The following is a 9,377-nucleotide window of genomic DNA, read 5'->3' on the forward strand; positions in this document are numbered from 1 at the left end:
TTATGTTTCATTAATGATGACACAAGTGTTAAACAAGAATACAAGGCTCCAGAGGGATTCGGACCCTCGACCTCCAGTTTACAAGACTGGCGCTCTAACCAACTGAGCTATGGAACCGATATATTAAGGAAACAATAAATATGATTATGTATCATTAATGATGTCACAAGTGTTAAAGAAGAATACAAGACTCCAGAGGGATTCGGACCCTCGACCTCCAGTTTACAAGACTGGCGCTCTAACCAACTGAGCTATGGAGCCGATATATTAAGGAAACAATAAATATGATTATGTATCATTAATGATGACACAAGTGTTAAAGAAGAATACAAGGCTCCAGAGGGATTCGGACCCTCGACCTCCAGTTTACAAGACTGGCGCTCTAACCAACTGAGCTATGGAGCCGATATATTAAGAAAACAATAAATATGATTATGTATCATTAATGATGACACAAGTGTTAAAGAAGAATACAAGGCTCCAGAGGGATTCGGACCCTCGACCTCCAGTTTACAAGACTGGCGCTCTAACCAACTGAGCTATGGAGCCGATATATTAAGGAAACAATAAATATGATTATGTATCATTAATGATGACACAAGTGTTAAACAAGAATACAAGGCTCCAGAGGGATTCGGACCCTCGACCTCCAGTTTACAAGACTGGCGCTCTAACCAACTGAGCTATGGAGCCGATATATTAAGGAAACAATAAATATGATTATGTATCATTAATGATGACACAAGTATTAAACAAGAATACAAGGCTCCAGAGGGATTCGGACCCTCGACCTCCAGTTTACTAGACTGGCGCTCTAACAAACTGAGCTATAGAGCCGATATATTAAGGAAACAATAAATATTATTATGTTTCATTAAGGATGACACAAGTGTTAAACAAGAATACAAGGCTCCAGAGGGATTCGGACCCTCGACCTCCAGTTTACAAGACTGGCGCTCTAACCAACTGAGCTATGGAGCCGATATATTAAGGAAACAATAAATATTATTATGTTTCATTAATGATGACACAAGTGTTAAACAAGAATACAAGGCTCCAGAGGGATTCGGACCCTCGACCTCCAGTTTACAAGACTGGCGCTCTAACCAACTGAGCTATGGAGCCGATATATTAAGGAAACAATAAATATTATTATGTTTCATTAATGATGACACAAGTGTTAAACAAGAATACAAGGCTCCAGAGGGATTCGGACCCTCGACCTCCAGTTTACAAGACTGGCGCTCTAACCAACTGAGCTATGGAGCCGATATATTAAGGAAACAATAAATATGATTATGTATCATTAATAATAAAACAAGTGTTAAACAAGAATACAAGGCTCCAGAGGGATTCGGACCCTCGACCTCCAGTTTACAAGACTGGCGCTCTAACCAACTGAGCTATGGAGCCGATATATTAAGGAAACAATAAATATGATTATGTATCATTAATAATAAAACAAGTGTTAAACAAGAATACAAGGCTCCAGAGGGATTCGGACCCTCGACCTCCAGTTTACAAGACTGGCGCTCTAACCAACTGAGCTATGGAGCCGATATATTAAGGAAACAATAAATATTATTATGTTTCATTAATGATGACACAAGTGTTAAACAAGAATACAAGGCTCCAGAGGGATTCGGACCCTCGACCTCCAGTTTACAAGACTGGCGCTCTAACCAACTGAGCTATGGAGCCGATATATTAAGGAAACAATAAATATGATTATGTATCATTAATAATAAAACAAGTGTTAAACAAGAATACAAGGCTCCAGAGGGATTCGGACCCTCGACCTCCAGTTTACAAGACTGGCGCTCTAACCAACTGAGCTATGGAGCCGATATATTAAGGAAACAATAAATATGATTATGTATCATTAATAATAAAACAAGTGTTAAACAAGAATACAAGGCTCCAGAGGGATTCGGACCCTCGACCTCCAGTTTACAAGACTGGCGCTCTAACCAACTGAGCTATGGAGCCGATATATTAAGGAAACAATAAATATTATTATGTTTCATTAATAATAAAACAAGTGTTAAACAAGAATACAAGGCTCCAGAGGGATTCGGACCCTCGACCTCCAGTTTACAAGACTGGCGCTCTAACCAACTGAGCTATGGAGCCGATATATTAAGGAAACAACAAATATGATTATGTATCATTAATAATAAAACAAGTGTTAAACAAGAATACAAGGCTCCAGAGGGATTCGGACCCTCGACCTCCAGTTTACAAGACTGGCGCTCTAACCAACTGAGCTATGGAGCCGATATATTAAGGAAACAATAAATATGATTATGTATCATTAATAATAAAACAAGTGTTAAACAAGAATACAAGGCTCCAGAGGGATTCGGACCCTCGACCTCCAGTTTACAAGACTGGCGCTCTAACCAACTGAGCTATGGAGCCGATATATTAAGGATACAATAAATATTATTATGTTTCATTAATGATGACACAAGTGTTAAACAAGAATACAAGGCTCCAGAGGGATTCGGACCCTCGACCTCCAAATTACAAGACTGGCGCTCTAACCAACTGAGCTATGGAGCCGATAAATTAAGGAAACAATAAATATGATTATGTATCATTAATAATAAAACGAGTGTTAAACAAGAATACAAGGCTCCAGAGGGATTCGGACCCTCGACCTCCAGTTTACAAGACTGGCGCTCTAACCAACTGAGCTATGGAGCCGATATATTAAGGAAACAATAAATATGATTATGTATCATTAATGATAAAACAAGTGTTAAACAAGAATACAAGGCTCCAGAGGGATTCGGACCCTCGACCTCCAGTTTAAAAGACTGGCGCTCTAACCAACTGAGCTATGGAGCCGACATATTAAGGAAACAATAAATATGATTATGTATCATTAATGATGACACAAGTGTTAAACAAGAATACAAGGCTCCAGAGGGATTCGGACCCTCGACCTCCAGTTTACAAGACTGGCGCTCTAACCAACTGAGCTATGGAGCCGATATATTAAGGAAACAATAAATATGATTATGTATCATTAATGATGACACAAGTATTTAACAAGAATACAAGGCTCCAGAGGGATTCGGACCCTCGACCTCCAGTTTACAAGACTGGCGCTCTAACCAACTGAGCTATGGAGCCGATATATTAAGGAAACAATAAATATTATTAAGTTTCATTAATGATGACACAAGTGTTAAACAAGAATACAAGGCTCCAGAGGGATTCGGACCCTCGACCTCCAGTTTACAAGACTGGCGCTCTAACCAACTGAGCTATGGAGCCGATATATTAAGGAAACAATAAATATGATTATGTATCATTAATGATGACACAAGTATGAAACAAGAATACAAGGCTCCAGAGGGATTCGGACCCTCGACCTCCAGTTTACAAGACTGGCTCTCTAACCAACTGAGCTATGGAGCCGATATATTAAGGAAACAATAAATATGATTATGTATCATTAATGATAAAACAAGTGTTAAACAAGAATAAAAGGCTCCAGAGGGATTCGGACCCTCGACCTCCAGTTTACAAGACTGGCGCTCTAACCAACTGAGCTATGGGGCCGATATATTAAGGAAACAATAAATATGATTATGTATCATTAATGATAAAACAAGTGTTAAACAAGAATACAAGGCTCCAGAGGGATTCGGACCCTCGACCTCCAGTTTAAAAGACTGGCGCTCTAACCAACTGAGCTATGGAGCCGACATATTAAGGAAACAATAAATATGATTATGTATCATTAATGATGACACAAGTGTTAAACAAGAATACAAGGCTCCAGAGGGATTCGGACCCTCGACCTCCAGTTTACAAGACTGGCGCTCTAACCAACTGAGCTATGGAGCCGATATATTAAGGAAACAATAAATATGATTATGTATCATTAATGATGACACAAGTATTAAACAAGAATTCAAGGCTCCAGAGGGATTCGGACCCTCGACCTCCAGTTTACAAGACTGGCGCTCTAACCAACTGAGCTATGGAGCCGATATATTAAGGAAACAATAAATATTATTAAGTTTCATTAATGATGACACAAGTGTTAAACAAGAATACAAGGCTCCAGAGGGATTCGGACCCTCGACCTCCAGTTTACAAGACTGGCGCTCTAACCAACTGAGCTATGGAGCCGATATATTAAGGAAACAATAAATATGATTATGTATCATTAATGATGACACAAGTATGAAACAAGAATACAAGGCTCCAGAGGGATTCGGACCCTCGACCTCCAGTTTACAAGACTGGCTCTCTAACCAACTGAGCTATGGAGCCGATATATTAAGGAAACAATAAATATTATTATGTTTCATTAATTATGACACAAGTGTTAAACAAGAATACAAGGCTCCAGAGGGATTCGGACCCTCGACCTCCAGTTTACAAGACTGGCGCTCTAACCAACTGAGCTATGGAGCCGATATATTAAGGAAACAATAAATATTATTATGTTTCATTAATGATGACACAAGTGTTAAACAAGAATACAAGGCTCCAGAGGGATTCGGACCCTCGACCTCCAGTTTACAAGACTGGCGCTCTAACCAACTGAGCTATGGAGCCGATATATTAAGGAAACAATAAATATTATTATGTTTCATTAATGATGACACAAGTGTTAAACAAGAATACAAGGCTCCAGAGGGATTCGGACCCTCGACCTCCAGTTTACAAGACTGGCGCTCAAACCAACTGAGCTATGGAGCCGATATATTAAGGAAACAATAAATATTATTATGTTTCATTAATGATGACACAAGTGTTAAACAAGAATGCAAGGCTCCAGAGGGATTCGGACCCTCGACCTCCAGTTTACAAGACTGGCGCTCTAACCAACTGAGCTATGGAGCCGATATATTAAGGAAACAATAAATATTATTATGTATCATTAATAATAAAACGAGTGTTAAACAAGAATACAAGGCTCCAGAGGAATTCGGACCCTCGACCTCCAGTTTACAAGACTGGCGCTCTAACCAACTGACCTATGGAGCCGACATATTAAGGAAACAATAAATATGATTATGTATCATTAATGATGACACAAGTGTTAAACAAGAATACAAGGCTCCAGAGGGATTCGGACCCTCGACCTCCAGTTTACAAGACTGGCGCTCTAACCACCTGAGCTATGGAGCCGATATATTAAGGAAACAATAAATATGATTATGTATCATTAATGATGACACAAGTATTAAACAAGAATACAAGGCTCCAGAGGGATTCGGACCCTCGACCTCCAGTTTACAAGACTGGCGCTCTAACCAACTGAGCTATGGAGCCGATATATTAAGGAAACAATAAATATTATTAAGTTTCATTAATGATGACACAAGTGTTAAACAAGAATACAAGGCTCCAGAGGGATTCGGACCCTCGACCTCCAGTTTACAAGACTGGCGCTCTAACCAACTGAGCTATGGAGCCGATATATTAAGAAAACAATAAATATGATTATGTATCATTAATGATGACACAAGTATGAAACAAGAATACAAGGCTCCAGAGGGATTCGGACCCTCGACCTCCAGTTTACAAGACTGGCTCTGTAACCAACTGAGCTATGGAGCCGATATATTAAGGAAACAATAAATATTATTATGTTTCATTAATGATGACACAAGTGTTAAACAAGAATACAAGGCTCCAGAGGGATTCGGACCCTCGACCTCCAGTTTACAAGACTGGCGCTCTAACCAACTGAGCTATGGAGCCGATATATTAAGGAAACAATAAATATTATTATGTATCATTAATGATGACACAAGTATTAAACAAGAATACTAGGCTCCAGAGGGATTCGGACCCTCGACCTCCAGTTTACAAGACTGGCGCTCTAACCAACTGAGCTATGGAGCCGATATAATAAGGAAACAATAAATATTATTATGTTTCATTAATGATGACACAAGTGTTAAACAAGAATACAAGGCTCCAGAGGGATTCGGACCCTCGACCTCCAGTTTACAAGACTGGCGCTCTAACAAACTGAGCTATGGAGCCGATATATTAAGGAAACAATAAATATGATTATGTATCATTAAAAATAAAACGAGTGTTAAACAAGAATAAATGGCTCCAGAGGGATTCGAACCCTCGACCTCCAGTTTACAAGACTGGCGCTCTAACCAACTGAGCTATGGAGCCGATATATTAATGAAACAATAAATATGATTATGTATCATTAATGATAAAACAAGTGTTAAACAAGAATAAAAGGCTCCAGAGGGATTCGGACCCTCGACCTCCAGTTTACAAGACTGGCGCTCTAACAAACTGAGCTATGGAGCCGATATATTAATTAAACAAAAAATGTAATTTTGTATCATTAATGATAAAACAAGTGTTACACAAGAATACAAGGCTCCAGAGGGATTCGGACCCTCGACCTCCAGTTTACAAGACTGGCGCTCTAACCAACTGAGCTATGGAGCCGATATATTAAGGCAACAATAAATATGATTATGTATCATTAATGATGACACAAGTGTTAAACAAGAATACAAGGCTCCAGAGGGATTCGGACCCTCGACCTCCAGTTTACAAGACTGGCGCTCTAACCAACTGAGCTATGGAGCCGATATATTAAGGAAACAATAAATATGATTATGTATCATTAATGATGACACAAGTGTTAAACAAGAATACAAGGCTCCAGAGGGATTCGGGCCCTCGACCTCCAGTTTACAAGACTGGCGCTCTAACCAACTGAGCTATGGAGCCGATATATTAAGGAAACAATAAATATTATTATGTTTTATTAATGATGACACAAGTGTTAAACAACAATACAAGGCTCCAGAGGGATTCGGACCCTCGACCTCCAGTTTACAAGACTGGCGCTCTAACCAACTGAGCTATGGAGCCGATATATTAAGGAAACAATAAATATAATTATGTTTCATTAATGATGACACAAGTGTTAAACAAGAATACAAGGCTCCAGAGGGATTCGGACCCTCGACCTCCAGTTTACAAGACTGGCGCTCTAACCAACTGAGCTATGGAGCCGATATATTAAGGAAACAATAAATATGATTATGTATCATTAATGATGACACAAGTATTAAACAAGAATACAAGGCTCCAGAGGGATTGTGACCCTCGACCTCCAGTGTACAAGACTGGCGCTCTAACCAACTGAGCTATGGAGCCGATATATTAAGGAAACAATAAATATTATTATGTTTCATTAATGATGACACCAGTGTTAAACAAGAATACAAGGCTCCAGAGGGATTCGGACCCTCGACCTCCAGTTTACAAGACTGGCGCTCTAACCAACTGAGCTATGGAGCCGATATATTAAGGAAACAATAAATATGATTATGTATCATTATGATGACACAAGTATTGAACAAGAATACAAGGCTCCAGAGGGATTCGGACCCTCGACCTCCAGTTTACTAGACTGGCGCTCTAACCAACTGAGCTATGGAGCCGATATATTAATGAAACAATAAATATGATTATGTATCATTAATAATAAAACGAGTGTTAAACAAGAATACAAGGCTCCAGAGGGATTCGGACCCTCGCCCTCCAGTTTACTAGACTGGCGCTCTAACCAACTGAGCTATGGAGCCGATATATTAAGGAAAAAATAAATATGATTATGTATCATTAAAAATAAAACGAGTGTTAAACAAGAATAAATGGCTCCAGAGGGATTCGGACCCTCGACCTCCAGTTTACAAGACTGGCGCTCTAACCAACTGAGCTATGGAGCCGATATATTAAGGAAACAATAAATATTATTATGTTTCATTAATGATGACACAAGTGTTAAACAAGAATACAAGGCTCCAGAGGGATTCGGACCCTCGACCTCCAGTTTACAAGACTGGCGCTCTAACCAACTGAGCTATGGAGCCGATATATTAATGAAACAATAAATATGATTATGTATAAATAATGATAAAACAAGTGTTAAACAAGAATAAAAGGCTCCAGAGGGATTCGGACCCTCGACCTCCAGTTTACAAGACTGGCGCTCTAACAAACTGAGCTATGGTGCCGATATATTAATTAAACAAAAAATGTAAATTTTTATCATTAATGATAAAACAAGTGTTACACAAGAATACAAGGCTCCAGAGGGATTCGGACCCTCGACCTCCAGTTTACAAGACTGGGGCTCTAACCAACTGAGCTATGGAGCCGAAATATTAATGAAACAATAAATATGATTATGTATCATTAATGATAAAACAAGTGTTAAACAAGAATAAAAGGCTCCAGAGGGATTCGGACCCTCGACCTCCAGTTTACAAGACTGGCGCTCTGACCAACTTAGCTAGGGAGCCCAAATATTAATGAAACAATGAATATGATTATGTATCATTAATGATAAAACAAGTGTTAAACAAGAATAAACGGCTCCAGAGGGATTTGGACCCTCGACCTCCAGTTTACAAGACTGGCGCTCTAACCAACTGAGCTATGGAGCCGATATATTAATGAAACAATAAATATGATTATGTATCATTAATGATAAAACAAGTGTTAAACAAGAATAAACGGCTCCAGAGGGATTCGGACCCTCGACCTCCAGTTTACTAGACTGGCGCTCTAACCAACTGAGCTATGGAGCCGAAATATTGATCAAACAATAAATATGATTATGTATCATTAATGATAAAACAAGTGTTAAACAAGAATGAAAGGCTCTGGAGGGATTCGGACCCTCGACCTCCAGTTTACAAGACTGGTACTCTAACCAACTGAGCTATGGAGCCGATATATTCAGGAAACAATAAATATGATTATGTATCATTAATGATGACACAAGTATTAACTAAGAATACAAGGCTCACGAGGGATTGTGACCCTCGACCTACAGTGTACAAGACTGGCGCTCTAACCAACTGAGCTATGGAGCCGATATATTAAGGAAACAATAAATATTATTATGTTTCATTAATGATGACACAAGTGTTAAACAAGAATACAAGGCTCCAGAGGGATTCGGACCCTCGACCTCCAGTTTACAAGACTGGCGCTCTAACCAACTGAGCTATGGAGCCGATATATTAATGAAAAAATAAATATGATTATATATCATTAATGATGACACAAGTGTTAAACAAGAATACAAGGCTCCAGAGGGATTCGGGCCCTCGACCTCCAGTTTACAAGACTGGCGCTCTAACCAACTGAGCTATGGAGCCGATATATTAAGGAAACAATAAATATGATTATGTATCATTAATGATGACACAAGTATTGAACAAGAATACAAGGCTCCAGAGGGATTCGGACCCTCGACCTCCAGTTTACTAGACTGGCGCTCTAACCAACTGAGCTATGGAGCCGATATATTAAGGAAACAATAAATATGATTATGTATCATTGATAAT

General features: G+C 39.1%; 51 non-coding genes across 51 annotated transcripts; all 51 read right to left on the reverse strand.

The window, feature by feature from the left end:
• Positions 1 to 43: 43 nt before the first annotated feature.
• On the reverse strand, positions 44 to 117 carry Trnat-ugu (transfer RNA threonine (anticodon UGU)). The gene has a single exon. It is a non-coding gene; the product is annotated as a tRNA-Thr (tRNA).
• A 70-nt stretch (positions 118 to 187) lies between these two features.
• Positions 188 to 261, reverse strand: Trnat-ugu (transfer RNA threonine (anticodon UGU)). The gene has a single exon. It is a non-coding gene; the product is annotated as a tRNA-Thr (tRNA).
• A 70-nt stretch (positions 262 to 331) lies between these two features.
• On the reverse strand, positions 332 to 405 carry Trnat-ugu (transfer RNA threonine (anticodon UGU)). Its single transcript has one exon. It is a non-coding gene; the product is annotated as a tRNA-Thr (tRNA).
• Positions 406 to 475: 70 nt separating this feature from the next.
• On the reverse strand, positions 476 to 549 carry Trnat-ugu (transfer RNA threonine (anticodon UGU)). The gene has a single exon. It is a non-coding gene; the product is annotated as a tRNA-Thr (tRNA).
• A 70-nt stretch (positions 550 to 619) lies between these two features.
• Trnat-ugu (transfer RNA threonine (anticodon UGU)) lies at positions 620 to 693 on the reverse strand. The gene has a single exon. It is a non-coding gene; the product is annotated as a tRNA-Thr (tRNA).
• Positions 694 to 907: 214 nt separating this feature from the next.
• Trnat-ugu (transfer RNA threonine (anticodon UGU)) lies at positions 908 to 981 on the reverse strand. Its single transcript has one exon. It is a non-coding gene; the product is annotated as a tRNA-Thr (tRNA).
• A 70-nt stretch (positions 982 to 1,051) lies between these two features.
• On the reverse strand, positions 1,052 to 1,125 carry Trnat-ugu (transfer RNA threonine (anticodon UGU)). The gene has a single exon. It is a non-coding gene; the product is annotated as a tRNA-Thr (tRNA).
• Positions 1,126 to 1,195: 70 nt separating this feature from the next.
• Trnat-ugu (transfer RNA threonine (anticodon UGU)) lies at positions 1,196 to 1,269 on the reverse strand. The gene has a single exon. It is a non-coding gene; the product is annotated as a tRNA-Thr (tRNA).
• Positions 1,270 to 1,339: 70 nt separating this feature from the next.
• Trnat-ugu (transfer RNA threonine (anticodon UGU)) lies at positions 1,340 to 1,413 on the reverse strand. Its single transcript has one exon. It is a non-coding gene; the product is annotated as a tRNA-Thr (tRNA).
• Positions 1,414 to 1,483: 70 nt separating this feature from the next.
• Trnat-ugu (transfer RNA threonine (anticodon UGU)) lies at positions 1,484 to 1,557 on the reverse strand. Its single transcript has one exon. It is a non-coding gene; the product is annotated as a tRNA-Thr (tRNA).
• A 70-nt stretch (positions 1,558 to 1,627) lies between these two features.
• Trnat-ugu (transfer RNA threonine (anticodon UGU)) lies at positions 1,628 to 1,701 on the reverse strand. The gene has a single exon. It is a non-coding gene; the product is annotated as a tRNA-Thr (tRNA).
• Positions 1,702 to 1,771: 70 nt separating this feature from the next.
• On the reverse strand, positions 1,772 to 1,845 carry Trnat-ugu (transfer RNA threonine (anticodon UGU)). Its single transcript has one exon. It is a non-coding gene; the product is annotated as a tRNA-Thr (tRNA).
• A 70-nt stretch (positions 1,846 to 1,915) lies between these two features.
• On the reverse strand, positions 1,916 to 1,989 carry Trnat-ugu (transfer RNA threonine (anticodon UGU)). Its single transcript has one exon. It is a non-coding gene; the product is annotated as a tRNA-Thr (tRNA).
• A 70-nt stretch (positions 1,990 to 2,059) lies between these two features.
• Trnat-ugu (transfer RNA threonine (anticodon UGU)) lies at positions 2,060 to 2,133 on the reverse strand. Its single transcript has one exon. It is a non-coding gene; the product is annotated as a tRNA-Thr (tRNA).
• A 70-nt stretch (positions 2,134 to 2,203) lies between these two features.
• Trnat-ugu (transfer RNA threonine (anticodon UGU)) lies at positions 2,204 to 2,277 on the reverse strand. The gene has a single exon. It is a non-coding gene; the product is annotated as a tRNA-Thr (tRNA).
• A 70-nt stretch (positions 2,278 to 2,347) lies between these two features.
• Trnat-ugu (transfer RNA threonine (anticodon UGU)) lies at positions 2,348 to 2,421 on the reverse strand. Its single transcript has one exon. It is a non-coding gene; the product is annotated as a tRNA-Thr (tRNA).
• Positions 2,422 to 2,491: 70 nt separating this feature from the next.
• On the reverse strand, positions 2,492 to 2,565 carry Trnat-ugu (transfer RNA threonine (anticodon UGU)). The gene has a single exon. It is a non-coding gene; the product is annotated as a tRNA-Thr (tRNA).
• A 70-nt stretch (positions 2,566 to 2,635) lies between these two features.
• On the reverse strand, positions 2,636 to 2,709 carry Trnat-ugu (transfer RNA threonine (anticodon UGU)). The gene has a single exon. It is a non-coding gene; the product is annotated as a tRNA-Thr (tRNA).
• A 70-nt stretch (positions 2,710 to 2,779) lies between these two features.
• Positions 2,780 to 2,853, reverse strand: Trnak-uuu (transfer RNA lysine (anticodon UUU)). The gene has a single exon. It is a non-coding gene; the product is annotated as a tRNA-Lys (tRNA).
• A 70-nt stretch (positions 2,854 to 2,923) lies between these two features.
• Trnat-ugu (transfer RNA threonine (anticodon UGU)) lies at positions 2,924 to 2,997 on the reverse strand. The gene has a single exon. It is a non-coding gene; the product is annotated as a tRNA-Thr (tRNA).
• Positions 2,998 to 3,067: 70 nt separating this feature from the next.
• Trnat-ugu (transfer RNA threonine (anticodon UGU)) lies at positions 3,068 to 3,141 on the reverse strand. Its single transcript has one exon. It is a non-coding gene; the product is annotated as a tRNA-Thr (tRNA).
• Positions 3,142 to 3,211: 70 nt separating this feature from the next.
• Trnat-ugu (transfer RNA threonine (anticodon UGU)) lies at positions 3,212 to 3,285 on the reverse strand. The gene has a single exon. It is a non-coding gene; the product is annotated as a tRNA-Thr (tRNA).
• Positions 3,286 to 3,499: 214 nt separating this feature from the next.
• Positions 3,500 to 3,573, reverse strand: Trnat-ugu (transfer RNA threonine (anticodon UGU)). Its single transcript has one exon. It is a non-coding gene; the product is annotated as a tRNA-Thr (tRNA).
• A 70-nt stretch (positions 3,574 to 3,643) lies between these two features.
• Trnak-uuu (transfer RNA lysine (anticodon UUU)) lies at positions 3,644 to 3,717 on the reverse strand. Its single transcript has one exon. It is a non-coding gene; the product is annotated as a tRNA-Lys (tRNA).
• Positions 3,718 to 3,787: 70 nt separating this feature from the next.
• Trnat-ugu (transfer RNA threonine (anticodon UGU)) lies at positions 3,788 to 3,861 on the reverse strand. The gene has a single exon. It is a non-coding gene; the product is annotated as a tRNA-Thr (tRNA).
• A 70-nt stretch (positions 3,862 to 3,931) lies between these two features.
• On the reverse strand, positions 3,932 to 4,005 carry Trnat-ugu (transfer RNA threonine (anticodon UGU)). Its single transcript has one exon. It is a non-coding gene; the product is annotated as a tRNA-Thr (tRNA).
• Positions 4,006 to 4,075: 70 nt separating this feature from the next.
• On the reverse strand, positions 4,076 to 4,149 carry Trnat-ugu (transfer RNA threonine (anticodon UGU)). Its single transcript has one exon. It is a non-coding gene; the product is annotated as a tRNA-Thr (tRNA).
• A 214-nt stretch (positions 4,150 to 4,363) lies between these two features.
• On the reverse strand, positions 4,364 to 4,437 carry Trnat-ugu (transfer RNA threonine (anticodon UGU)). Its single transcript has one exon. It is a non-coding gene; the product is annotated as a tRNA-Thr (tRNA).
• Positions 4,438 to 4,507: 70 nt separating this feature from the next.
• Positions 4,508 to 4,581, reverse strand: Trnat-ugu (transfer RNA threonine (anticodon UGU)). Its single transcript has one exon. It is a non-coding gene; the product is annotated as a tRNA-Thr (tRNA).
• A 70-nt stretch (positions 4,582 to 4,651) lies between these two features.
• Positions 4,652 to 4,725, reverse strand: Trnat-ugu (transfer RNA threonine (anticodon UGU)). The gene has a single exon. It is a non-coding gene; the product is annotated as a tRNA-Thr (tRNA).
• A 70-nt stretch (positions 4,726 to 4,795) lies between these two features.
• On the reverse strand, positions 4,796 to 4,869 carry Trnat-ugu (transfer RNA threonine (anticodon UGU)). Its single transcript has one exon. It is a non-coding gene; the product is annotated as a tRNA-Thr (tRNA).
• Positions 4,870 to 5,083: 214 nt separating this feature from the next.
• On the reverse strand, positions 5,084 to 5,157 carry Trnat-ugu (transfer RNA threonine (anticodon UGU)). Its single transcript has one exon. It is a non-coding gene; the product is annotated as a tRNA-Thr (tRNA).
• Positions 5,158 to 5,227: 70 nt separating this feature from the next.
• Trnat-ugu (transfer RNA threonine (anticodon UGU)) lies at positions 5,228 to 5,301 on the reverse strand. Its single transcript has one exon. It is a non-coding gene; the product is annotated as a tRNA-Thr (tRNA).
• Positions 5,302 to 5,371: 70 nt separating this feature from the next.
• On the reverse strand, positions 5,372 to 5,445 carry Trnat-ugu (transfer RNA threonine (anticodon UGU)). Its single transcript has one exon. It is a non-coding gene; the product is annotated as a tRNA-Thr (tRNA).
• A 214-nt stretch (positions 5,446 to 5,659) lies between these two features.
• Trnat-ugu (transfer RNA threonine (anticodon UGU)) lies at positions 5,660 to 5,733 on the reverse strand. The gene has a single exon. It is a non-coding gene; the product is annotated as a tRNA-Thr (tRNA).
• A 70-nt stretch (positions 5,734 to 5,803) lies between these two features.
• Trnat-ugu (transfer RNA threonine (anticodon UGU)) lies at positions 5,804 to 5,877 on the reverse strand. The gene has a single exon. It is a non-coding gene; the product is annotated as a tRNA-Thr (tRNA).
• A 214-nt stretch (positions 5,878 to 6,091) lies between these two features.
• On the reverse strand, positions 6,092 to 6,165 carry Trnat-ugu (transfer RNA threonine (anticodon UGU)). The gene has a single exon. It is a non-coding gene; the product is annotated as a tRNA-Thr (tRNA).
• Positions 6,166 to 6,379: 214 nt separating this feature from the next.
• Positions 6,380 to 6,453, reverse strand: Trnat-ugu (transfer RNA threonine (anticodon UGU)). Its single transcript has one exon. It is a non-coding gene; the product is annotated as a tRNA-Thr (tRNA).
• Positions 6,454 to 6,523: 70 nt separating this feature from the next.
• Positions 6,524 to 6,597, reverse strand: Trnat-ugu (transfer RNA threonine (anticodon UGU)). Its single transcript has one exon. It is a non-coding gene; the product is annotated as a tRNA-Thr (tRNA).
• Positions 6,598 to 6,811: 214 nt separating this feature from the next.
• Positions 6,812 to 6,885, reverse strand: Trnat-ugu (transfer RNA threonine (anticodon UGU)). Its single transcript has one exon. It is a non-coding gene; the product is annotated as a tRNA-Thr (tRNA).
• Positions 6,886 to 6,955: 70 nt separating this feature from the next.
• Positions 6,956 to 7,029, reverse strand: Trnat-ugu (transfer RNA threonine (anticodon UGU)). The gene has a single exon. It is a non-coding gene; the product is annotated as a tRNA-Thr (tRNA).
• Positions 7,030 to 7,243: 214 nt separating this feature from the next.
• On the reverse strand, positions 7,244 to 7,317 carry Trnat-ugu (transfer RNA threonine (anticodon UGU)). The gene has a single exon. It is a non-coding gene; the product is annotated as a tRNA-Thr (tRNA).
• A 69-nt stretch (positions 7,318 to 7,386) lies between these two features.
• Trnat-agu (transfer RNA threonine (anticodon AGU)) lies at positions 7,387 to 7,460 on the reverse strand. Its single transcript has one exon. It is a non-coding gene; the product is annotated as a tRNA-Thr (tRNA).
• Positions 7,461 to 7,530: 70 nt separating this feature from the next.
• On the reverse strand, positions 7,531 to 7,604 carry Trnat-agu (transfer RNA threonine (anticodon AGU)). The gene has a single exon. It is a non-coding gene; the product is annotated as a tRNA-Thr (tRNA).
• Positions 7,605 to 7,674: 70 nt separating this feature from the next.
• On the reverse strand, positions 7,675 to 7,748 carry Trnat-ugu (transfer RNA threonine (anticodon UGU)). The gene has a single exon. It is a non-coding gene; the product is annotated as a tRNA-Thr (tRNA).
• Positions 7,749 to 7,818: 70 nt separating this feature from the next.
• Trnat-ugu (transfer RNA threonine (anticodon UGU)) lies at positions 7,819 to 7,892 on the reverse strand. The gene has a single exon. It is a non-coding gene; the product is annotated as a tRNA-Thr (tRNA).
• A 214-nt stretch (positions 7,893 to 8,106) lies between these two features.
• Trnat-ugu (transfer RNA threonine (anticodon UGU)) lies at positions 8,107 to 8,180 on the reverse strand. The gene has a single exon. It is a non-coding gene; the product is annotated as a tRNA-Thr (tRNA).
• Positions 8,181 to 8,394: 214 nt separating this feature from the next.
• On the reverse strand, positions 8,395 to 8,468 carry Trnat-ugu (transfer RNA threonine (anticodon UGU)). The gene has a single exon. It is a non-coding gene; the product is annotated as a tRNA-Thr (tRNA).
• A 70-nt stretch (positions 8,469 to 8,538) lies between these two features.
• On the reverse strand, positions 8,539 to 8,612 carry Trnat-agu (transfer RNA threonine (anticodon AGU)). Its single transcript has one exon. It is a non-coding gene; the product is annotated as a tRNA-Thr (tRNA).
• Positions 8,613 to 8,970: 358 nt separating this feature from the next.
• Trnat-ugu (transfer RNA threonine (anticodon UGU)) lies at positions 8,971 to 9,044 on the reverse strand. The gene has a single exon. It is a non-coding gene; the product is annotated as a tRNA-Thr (tRNA).
• A 214-nt stretch (positions 9,045 to 9,258) lies between these two features.
• Trnat-agu (transfer RNA threonine (anticodon AGU)) lies at positions 9,259 to 9,332 on the reverse strand. The gene has a single exon. It is a non-coding gene; the product is annotated as a tRNA-Thr (tRNA).
• Positions 9,333 to 9,377: the final 45 nt, after the last annotated feature.

This window comes from Euprymna scolopes, chromosome 11 (assembly GCF_053919585.1).
Source record: "Euprymna scolopes isolate OS-2025 chromosome 11, ASM5391958v1, whole genome shotgun sequence".
NCBI classification, from domain to species: Eukaryota; Metazoa; Mollusca; class Cephalopoda; order Sepiida; family Sepiolidae; genus Euprymna; species Euprymna scolopes.